This window comes from Alosa sapidissima, chromosome 9 (assembly GCF_018492685.1).
Source record: "Alosa sapidissima isolate fAloSap1 chromosome 9, fAloSap1.pri, whole genome shotgun sequence".
Classification (NCBI taxonomy): Eukaryota; Metazoa; Chordata; class Actinopteri; order Clupeiformes; family Clupeidae; genus Alosa; species Alosa sapidissima.
The window spans coordinates 19816999-19826882 of NC_055965.1; the positions used below are offsets into that span (position 1 = coordinate 19816999).

Here is a 9884-nt window from a genome sequence, read left to right on the forward strand (position 1 = left end):
CTCACTTCTCTCGTGTCGCCTTTGCTCTGTTCTTCCTTTCTTTCTCTTCATCTCTCTCTCTCTCTCACTCTCTTGGCTTTTAGGACCACCATTGCAATTCCTCCCTCTTTCTCTCTCTCTTTCCTCTATCTCTCACCTTCCAGGTTGACTAAAAATCTGTCGGAATCTTAAGAAATACTGTATATATATATATTCTTCTTTGCAGTTTTTTCTTCTACCATTTCTTCACCTCTTTCTTCGTTCGTTCATTCATTCCTTCCTCTTCTCCTGGCGTTTCATCTCTCGTTCCAGAGTTATCCGATTGCTTTTTTTCCTCCAGCTGCTTTTTCGGTCCCACTAGGTAGGTTAATGACTGTTTAGTGTCTGTCTACCTGTCTGTCTGTGTGTGTGTGTGTTTGTGTGTACCTTGTGTCTACACACATCGAAAAAAAAACACACACACATCGACATACACACACACACACACACACACACGCATGCATGAGAGTGAGGGGAAACTCTCCCTCTTTTCTGACGACAGTTCGGTGTCACCCTCCGCCCACACCTGTTCCTCTCCTCCCCTCCCATCCTCCATTCATCCTCTCATCCTCCTCCCAAAACTTCTCTCCTTCTCTTCCCTGTTGTATAAAAGTGTGAACAAAAAACCCCTCATCACGTCCATTTTGTGATGCCTTCCCTCTCGTTCTCTCTTTTTTCTGTCACTTTGTGTCTCTCTACGTCTCCTCTCAGCACAGTGTCAGACCGTCTTTACATCACACATTAATACTCACACATACATACACATACACACACACACACACACACACACACACACACATACATACACGTACACACACACACACACAAACTCACACACACCACATACACACACACACCACATACACACACACACAAACTCACACACACCACATACACACACACACAACACACACACACACACACACACACACACACACATACACACACACACAAACTCACACACACCACACACACACAAACTCACACACACCACACACACACACACACACACACACACACACCACATACACACACACACACACACACACACAAACTCACACACACCACACACACACACACACACACACACACACACACACACACACACACACACACACACACACACACACACACACAGCACTGTTCATTTCCCTCCCTCCGCCTTGCCAAAAACAACCAGCTCTTTCGACACCATTTGAAGTCGCCTGAACTCTGACAAAGCACAACTTCGAACATCAGTTCGATACACGTCTCCTCTGAGGTTCCTCTGAGGTTCTATGAAGGATTTAGCGCCGGACAGAGCGACTCTGCGTAAAAGCATACACGGGCAAGTGTACCTTTTAGAACCGATCCGTCCAACCCCAAAGGTAGTGGTGTGACTTTATGGGATGACGCGATGAAAAAAAAGACACGAGACGGAAGTTTGCGGGGGCCTAACTTTTATTCGTTGTCGCTACTTTGTGGTATTTATCTTTCGGTACGGCTGTTCCCCCCACCCTTGTGTTTTCGTTCTTTTTGATCAGTTAGTGGAGGTTAAGGAAGCCTTAAGTTTGTTTGTGTGGTCATCGTTCTACTCGTTCATTCTCTCCTTCACTCTGCTTTTCATGCTCTCTCTAGACAGTGCTTGCGCTTACACACTCACACTCACACACACACAGACGTACACACGCTCACACACACACAGACGTTCACACGTCAGTCGGAGGATGGTTTTTAATGCCTACAGTGATTCGTAACCCATTGTTTCCTATTCTCATGCATTTCTCCGATTTGACTCCACAATCTAAGTAATCTCTGTAATGCCTATAACTTCCTTGTAATCCATAAGCACACCAAAAAAAATCTGTACACCATTGTCTTCGGGTCACATATGCCTCCTATATACTGTAAATCCATGCATTTAAGGAAAGATTATATTTAACACGTGTGGTATAGGCCAACGTGGGGAGAATATATAGCGGATTTTAATGTGTGTGCTTCTGTGTGTGTGTGACTTGCAGTGGGACCAGGCTAGCGAGATATGGACAGATATGGACACTGATATCCTAGAAATGTGAGAGCCACCAACATCTTACCATCTCGCAGTAGGCCTACACTCTGACACACACACACACACACACACATCTCACCACCGGCCCCCTGTTCCTTATCTTTTGTCATCCTTTCTCTCATTCCCTTGTCTCTCACTCTCTTCCTCGACCCGTCACACTTACTCTTGGTTTTTTTTTTTTTTTTTCCGTCTTTTGTGGCAGACGTCTAATGATGTTTTCTCCACCAACCGGGTTGACTGAGGGCCGTGAGAGAGACTTGAGGGGCGAAGTCAATAAAATCCATATCAAATTGTCACTTCCATCACTGATCAGCCCACTTCTCCATACGCTTGTGCCATCTCAGATCAACGCACCATGACACTTCCAGATGATTCTGGCTGGATGAGATCTGTCGAGAGAAGCATATCTCCCTTCCCCCCAAAAAAGCCTCACAGTTTGATGAGTTTTTTATTCCCTTTTCTTGAATAACAAAAAAAAATGCGTACATGAACAAAAAAAACTTGAATAACAACAACAAAAACTGATATATTTTCCTCTATTTGTTCCACTGGACCAAGTTTGTCCGTGTGTCCCCTTGAAATCTTGTCTTGTGCCTTTCGTATTTTTTCCTTCTTGTTGTTCTTTTTTTTTTTTACATGGTTGTCACGTCTTTCCCTGTCTCTCTGTCTCTGTCCTATTTGCCAAATCTGTCAATCAAATGAAATTATATGTGTGCTCAAATGAAGAGACCAAAAGTGGGACCAAGTGAGTAAAGATTCTACCTTGTGCACAGTAATATTCATGAGCCTCACAATGCGTGACATTAGCTTTCTGGTGGAGAACCTCTCATCTCTTTTGCATTTACAGTAGGCCTACACTCTAACACACACACACACACACACACACACACACAATAAAAGACTGAATTCAGCAAATTGCATTTGACACACCACCACGTTTAGGCACTTGTATGCCCATTTAACGCCTGTGCTCTTCGGAAACTTTTATAGTTTGTCATCACATCAGTGGGTGCCCTTAAATCTATTGAACGTATGAAAAGCAAGAACTTTTGAATATAGTTCAGCTTTGAGTAGGATCTGTGATCCAGATCTAAATGAATAATTTAGCATCCACCGTCACTTTGGCTCCAGGGTGCAGTTGGCAAGTTCTACCATGGACATGTTGCCATATTGCCATATGGAGTATTGTGTATAGCCTATGCATTCAGTCTTGCATCAATTCACCTTATTCCGCGCGCAAACATGGGGGCGCTAGCTTTGCCCACATTGTCTCCGAACTTCCGATTGAGCAGTACATCCATTGCGATACATTGAGATAGCAGAGCTCTATCGAGATGACTGGCATCATATATTATGGGTCATCCTAAAGTTAGGAACGTTTATTTAGGATTTTGGTGACTTAAGACATTTCTGTTATACAGCTTTCCTATCTGAAGTTGGGAAAAAACTGACTTTGGAGCGGCTGTTCTGTAAGTTAGCCTCTCTATCCTCTTCTGCCGTGTTATCCCAATGAAGCTAACTAGACGTAGCTAGCCGACCGGAAGTTTAAAGACAACGTGGAATTTTAAAACATGGGCGGGGCTGAATAAGGTGAATAAAAACAAAAACAATGCTTGAATGTTCTATTTGGTTCCCAATCTACTTCCTCTACATTAAGATAACATATGGAATGTTAAAACGGAAGCCTTGTGGGGCCAACTATGATGCTGATAATGGAACTCGCTTGAAAGGGTCTATGGAGGGGGGGGGGGGGTGAAGCAATTGTTTCAGAGAATGAGGAGTAATGGCTAACCCATTTTTTATCACTTCTGTTGAGAGAGAGAGAGAGAGAGAGAATGAGAGTGAATATTAATTTCTGTGGTAAAAATGCAATGCAACATAATCACAGCTAGCCTATATGTAGCCACTAGCTTCACCGGTGCTGCTCAGTGATGATTTTGTTAAGTTATGCTAAACATCTTTTTTTTCTTTTTCCCTTCACAGTTAAAACGTCAAAACTGCTTGGAGACCACCAAAGCCTAGGGACTAGGTGAAGAACATTCAAGCATAGCTTCTGAGATCACATCTCAGTCAACGATTCTCCCTTGACAACGACACTGAATCCCATTGAAGAACTGGTAGACTGGTAGCAAATTGGACTGAACTCTGTAAGAAACAAAGACTGCCAACCTTGGCTCATCACCACCGTTTACCTGCTGTGATTCACTGAACTCTGCTTAGCTCTGGGAAATTTTTAGTCATTGATGAAGTCGTGACACCATATTAAACTGACCTTTTTTTGGGTTGGAGCCTAAAGAAACCAGGTGTGGACAAACACGGTCCATTTTTGTTCAAAAAAATCTGGACCAGAGTTTTGCATTCTATTGTGCGACTGTTTTTTATGCTTCCGAAGAACATTCAATATTTTTCCTTAGCGTTTTTTTTTTCTTTACGAGACCGACAAGAATCCATTTCAACACTCACTCAGGATTCCCAGCGTCAAGACAGGAGCGAAGAACTTCAAAAACCTCTGCGTGTAAACGTTACTGACGTTGAACTTGAGATAGCCCACAACACATTTTCACAGTGAACTGATTTCCCCTCCGTGCTCCTGGCTGCCTGGTGAAACCTCTTCTTCCTGTGGTTTTGTGTCGCCTCTCACTCTCTCTTTTTTTAAAAAACTGATCTCTGCTGCTCTCGTTTTTACGTGGCTTCTGCGTTTCTTCATCCTTCCACTCGAGGATATGAAAGGTCGAGAGGAGATCCAGTCCACAGCACCATGCCAGAACTGAGCAGACGTGGTGAGAGTTGGGCTGACAATGTTCAAGGTAAGAGGAACGGAGGACGACTGTGCTGCTTATTATGACTTGTAAGATTTGCTATTCATTTCTTTTATGAACTTCCTTTAAAGTGTGCGTGCCTGCCTGCCTGCCTGCCTGCCTGCGTGTGTGCGTTTATGTGTGTATGTTTGAATCCACATTCTAATCCACAAAAGACATTGATGTTCTTCAAACTTTGGAGAGCGGTCGGACGAGAGAGAGAGAGAGAGGGAGAGAGAGAGAGGGAGAGAGAGAGAGAGAAAGGGAGAGAGAGAGAAAAAGAGGACAGATTAGCAGATTAGATAAACATTTCATTGACCAGGGCAGACTACAGATTCCTCGATAACGGCATCTCTCTTTGCACTTGCAACCCCCCTGTCACTCATCGCGTGTCGTCTCTGCAGCGGCGTGCTCCTTTCGCGCCCCTGCCGAGCGGGCCAGCGGACAACTGCCAGTCAAAATCTTGCTTGAGTGATAGCCGCCGAGAGGATTGCGGTGGGGTTAAGGAAATGTCACTATTTCTGTCTCAACGCCGGCAGATGCGTCTGTTCTGTGTTAAAAGTTTAAAGGCACCACTTTTACATCGACACGCCTGCCTTCACGCACACCGCTACACCTGACGCTGTCACCACCTCAGCACCACCTTTGGATGGTGGAGTGTGGAGGGATATGGAGTTTAGGTTACCTGGGATGGTTCTCTCCAAACGCTTTTAGATTATCAAGCAGTCGATTCGAAGCAATAAACACGCTGGTACTAAACCACATGTATGCTACATAATGTAAAATCACTGTAATTTTCCATCGGAAGAAACCTGTAATTGATGCAGGCGGCTTTTCAGTAAATTGAAAAATGTATGACAGCATGAGTCCCCAGAGATCCGTTGGAAAATACAGTGTTACTGTAGAAAGGAGGAAAAGTGTTTATTTACATTATAGAATCTAAAAAACTATTTGACAAGTCAGAAGAGGGAGTGTATAAAGACAATGGGCTACAGCTTCATCCCATGTGGTTGCACTGGCCTGCAATGGATGATGCAGGTCATCACTGTTATTGTGTTACATGCTCCAAATGTAAAGCACTTTGAGCTGCATTCTGTGTATGAAAGGTGCTATACAAATAAAGCTTATTATTATTATTACATTACATTCTTCTTCTAATTATTCTTATTCTTATTATTATTAATAATAATAATAATAATAATAATAATAATAATAATACTAAATTGCATTTCTCTATCACTAATGTAGAAATCAAAAGGATACTGCCATCTGACTGTTAGAAGAGAATGTTTCACTTTATCAATTTCTGAATGTAGTACCATTTTTTGGCAAGTAGGCTATAATATGCTTCAAAAACACTGCACTGTGGAATGGTCTGAACCAGCTATTCTTTTCTTCTTTTGAGTGTTTGGTAGGCCAACATGCTGAGAGTGTGTTTGGATGAGCATGAGTTTATTCACATTAAAAAAACAGTAGAGTGTGTGTGTGTGTGTGTGTGTGTGTGTGTGTGTGTGTGTGTGTGTGTGTGCGTTTCCCTAACTGAATCTCTCTCTGTCATTCTCTCTCCTTGACTCTAAATCTCTCTCTCTCTTCCTGTTTCTCCTTAGCTCTGAATCTCTTTCTGTTTCTCTCTGTCTCTCTCTCTCTGAATCTCTCTCTCTCTCTCTCTGTTTCTCCTTAACTCTCTCTCTCTCATTCTGTCTCTCTGACTGAGTGATCAATAGACCATGTCACGGGTTTCCAGCTGGAGGATAGATAGCCATCCACACTATTATTGGTTGCGGTGCTCATTTGAATGGCTTTAAAAATATTGACAGAGCAGTTAAGGGATTTGGATGGTTGGAGTTGTGCTTCGCTGGCCAATATTGTGTTAAAGAGTGTGTGTGTGTGTGTGTGTGTGTGTGTGAGTGTGTGTGTTTTAGACACTGATTTTCTGAGCCAGTAGATCAGTGGTCCCTCTCCTGCCTTACTCCTCGAGCTGTTCATCTAATCTAACAGCGTGGCTTAGCGTGAGTGCTTGATCTTGCAGGCATCTAGTTGTGTTTCCCCTCACAACTCATGTTTCTTACATGTGTCATGTGTGTCGGGGGGTGGGAGCCGGTTGGTATGTAATTTTAATGTGGCACAATGGACACAGATTATTCCAGTTTAGCTGGATCTCATGCTATATTTATCAGGTGTGTGTGTGTGTGTGTGTGTGTGTGTGTGTGTGTGAGAGAGATAAAGTATTTGTGTGTGTGTGTGTGAGGGAGAGAGAGAACGTATGTATGTGTGTGTGTGTGAGAGAGAGAGAGAAAGTATTTGTGTTTGAGTGAGTGTGTGTGTGTGTGTGTGTGTCCCTGTGTCCCTGTACAGTACTGTATGTCTCCCATTGCATTGCACTTTAACCAGTCCAATTGGACAGCAGGTGATGTAGCCAAGGGTCACCTGATTAAACACTCTTTAACACAGTGATGATTTTCAGGTACTTCCTCTCATTCACTCCACCACCACCCAAAGATAAAAGGGACCTACAGGCTCACTGGTCTAACCAACGTCCGTTTAATTATGCTAAGCTAGGCTAACAGTCTCACACTGGGTTATTGCACACAATTATGCTAAGCTAGGCTAACAGTGTCAGATTGGGTTATTGTACACAATTATGCTAAGCTAGGCTAACAGTGTCAGACTGGGTTATTGTATACAATTATGCTAAGCGAGGCTAACAGTCTCAGACTGGGTTATTGTAAACACAGAGAAGAGAAGGGTGTGTATCCTCTTATCTAACTCAGGGGTAGTCGACAAATAAGCTAATTCCCCCAAAGTTGGCGAGTTCCTTTAAAAAACATTTAGGCAGTTCTCCTCACTCGATCCAGCACCCCCCACATCCACCTCCATCTCAAAGACCCAAGAACACTGCCTGGGTTAAATGAGTCCTGAAATCTCCCAACACCCAAGATCACTCCCTGGGTTAAATGAGCCCTGAAATCTCCCAACACCCAAGAACACTGCCTGGGTTAAATGAGTCCTGAAAACTCCCAAGACCCAAGAGCACTCCCTGGGTTAAATGAGTCCTGAAGACCCCATTATGCTCTCTCTGTTAAGCCTTGGCATGTTGAGTCTCGATCCAACGGTGCTTTGCTCTTGACCCAGGCAGCGCGCTTTTCCGGAGTTTTCTCTCGGCTCTTGCACTTTTGGCAGGCTCGCTCGCTCGCTCTCTTGTTTGCTGGCTGGTGGCAGGCATTGTTGTTGCCATGGTTTTGTCTCCTGGAAAAAGCCGTGGCGACAAAGGCAACCAGTGGAGCTTTTCTTCATCGGTTTGCTCAGCCTCAGTGAGCGGCCATTTTGCCAGAGCGCTCAGAAAATACTGGGGTTTATTATGAATGAATGAAACACAGCAATCTTCAATCAACCCAAAGTAGTGGGGAAAAAATTTCTCTCTCTCTCTTTCTCTCTATTTCTCTTTCTCTCTCTCTCTCTCTCTGTGTGTATATGTGTGTGTGTGTGTGTGTGTGTATTTACCTTAGATCAGCTATTCCAATGCCTTATCTCTGATTCATTCGTATGTATGAAAGGCTCATTGCCATGTTTTTGGCTTGGTAACCAAAGCAATGCAAAGTGAGTTTAGTTAAGTTACTGTATACTGATGGGGTAGGGGGTGGTGTTCCGATATTCTCAAATTTTCAGTTGTGAAAGGACAGGAATTCAAAAACAGCCTCGTCTGGAAACTTTACTAGTAGAGTCAGTATTTGAGCAAATTATGTGAAATGTTTCGCTGCACAACTCCTAGTCGGAGCTGACATCGGTGACGTTGTAACTTGGTTAAGGGACCTTTCAGAGGTTTTTCTAAATTCACAGCTCACTTCATTTTTCAAAAATCTCAGCCACCATAGAAGCGTACTAGTGTCACTGCGTTAGCTTGAGGCCCAGTTGAAACGTTGATGTTGAAGAATCCATTGGATGATGAGCAGTTAGCTTCAGCATACTGAACAGGCAGGGGGAGGTGAACGGCCATTTGCAGAACTGTAGCTCACAGGCTAAATTGCTAGTGTTGCTTGTGCATGTTTCTCCTTCTCCTCCAGTGTTCTCAGCAGCCTGTGTGTGTGTGTGTGTGTGTGTGTGTGTGTGTGTGTGTGTGTGTGTGTGTGTGTGTGTGTGTGTGTGTGTGTGTGTGTGTTTGTATGTATGTGAGTGTGTCCGTGTTTGTGTGTCCATGTGTGTGAGTGTGTCCGTGTGTGTGTGTGTGTGTGTGTGTGTGTGTGTGTGTGTGTGCGCGCGCGTGAGTGTGTGTGTGTCCTACTCTTACTTCTATCTGGATCCCTCCAGGCAGTCATATCTAAAATGTATTAGGTTCCCCATTTTTGGATCCATCGGAGAGTAGTGGATTTTTCTTCCCTTAAAAAACAATAGTTCTTTACACTCCATTTGTTCTCACTCAGTGAGTGCGTTTTGGTGCATAGACACGGAGCAATGTTCTAGGTGCTACAGTGGGTCTTTATATGGACACGGAGCAATGTTCTAGGTGCTACAGTGGGTCTTCATATGGACATGGAGCAATGTTCTAGGTGCTACAGTGGGTCTTGGACATGGAGCAATGTTCTAGGTGCTACAGTGGGTCTTTATATGGACATGGAACAATGTTCTAGGTGCTACAGTGGGTCTTTATATGGACACGGAGCAATGTTCTAGGTGCTACAGTGGGTCTTCATATGGACATGGAGCAATGTTCTAGGTGCTACAGTGGGTCTTGGACATGGAGCAATGTTCTAGGTGCTACAGTGGGTCTTTATATGGACATGGAACAATGTTCTAGGTGCTACAGTGGGTCTTTATATGGACATGGAGCAATGTTCTAGGTGCTACAGTGGGTCTTCATATGGACATGATGGAGCAATGTTCTAGGTGCTACAGTGGGTCTTTATATGGACATGGAGCAATGTTCTAGGTGCTACAGTGGGTCTTTATATGGACATGGAGCAATGTTCTAGGTGCTACAGTGGGTCTTTATATGGACATGGAGCAATGTTCTAGGTGCTACA

The 9884-nt window shown here is 43.8% G+C and overlaps 1 long non-coding RNA gene across 1 annotated transcript in view; it reads left to right on the plus strand.

Annotated features, from left to right (window-relative positions):
• The first annotated feature begins 234 nt into the window (after positions 1-234).
• The window catches only part of LOC121717927, a 22216-nt gene continuing 12566 nt past the window's right edge, over positions 235-9884 (plus strand). Inside the window, exons 1-2 of the long non-coding RNA XR_006033825.1 lie at positions 235-340; positions 4052-4875. This is a non-coding gene — a long non-coding RNA (uncharacterized LOC121717927). The remainder of the gene's footprint in view (positions 341-4051; positions 4876-9884) is intronic.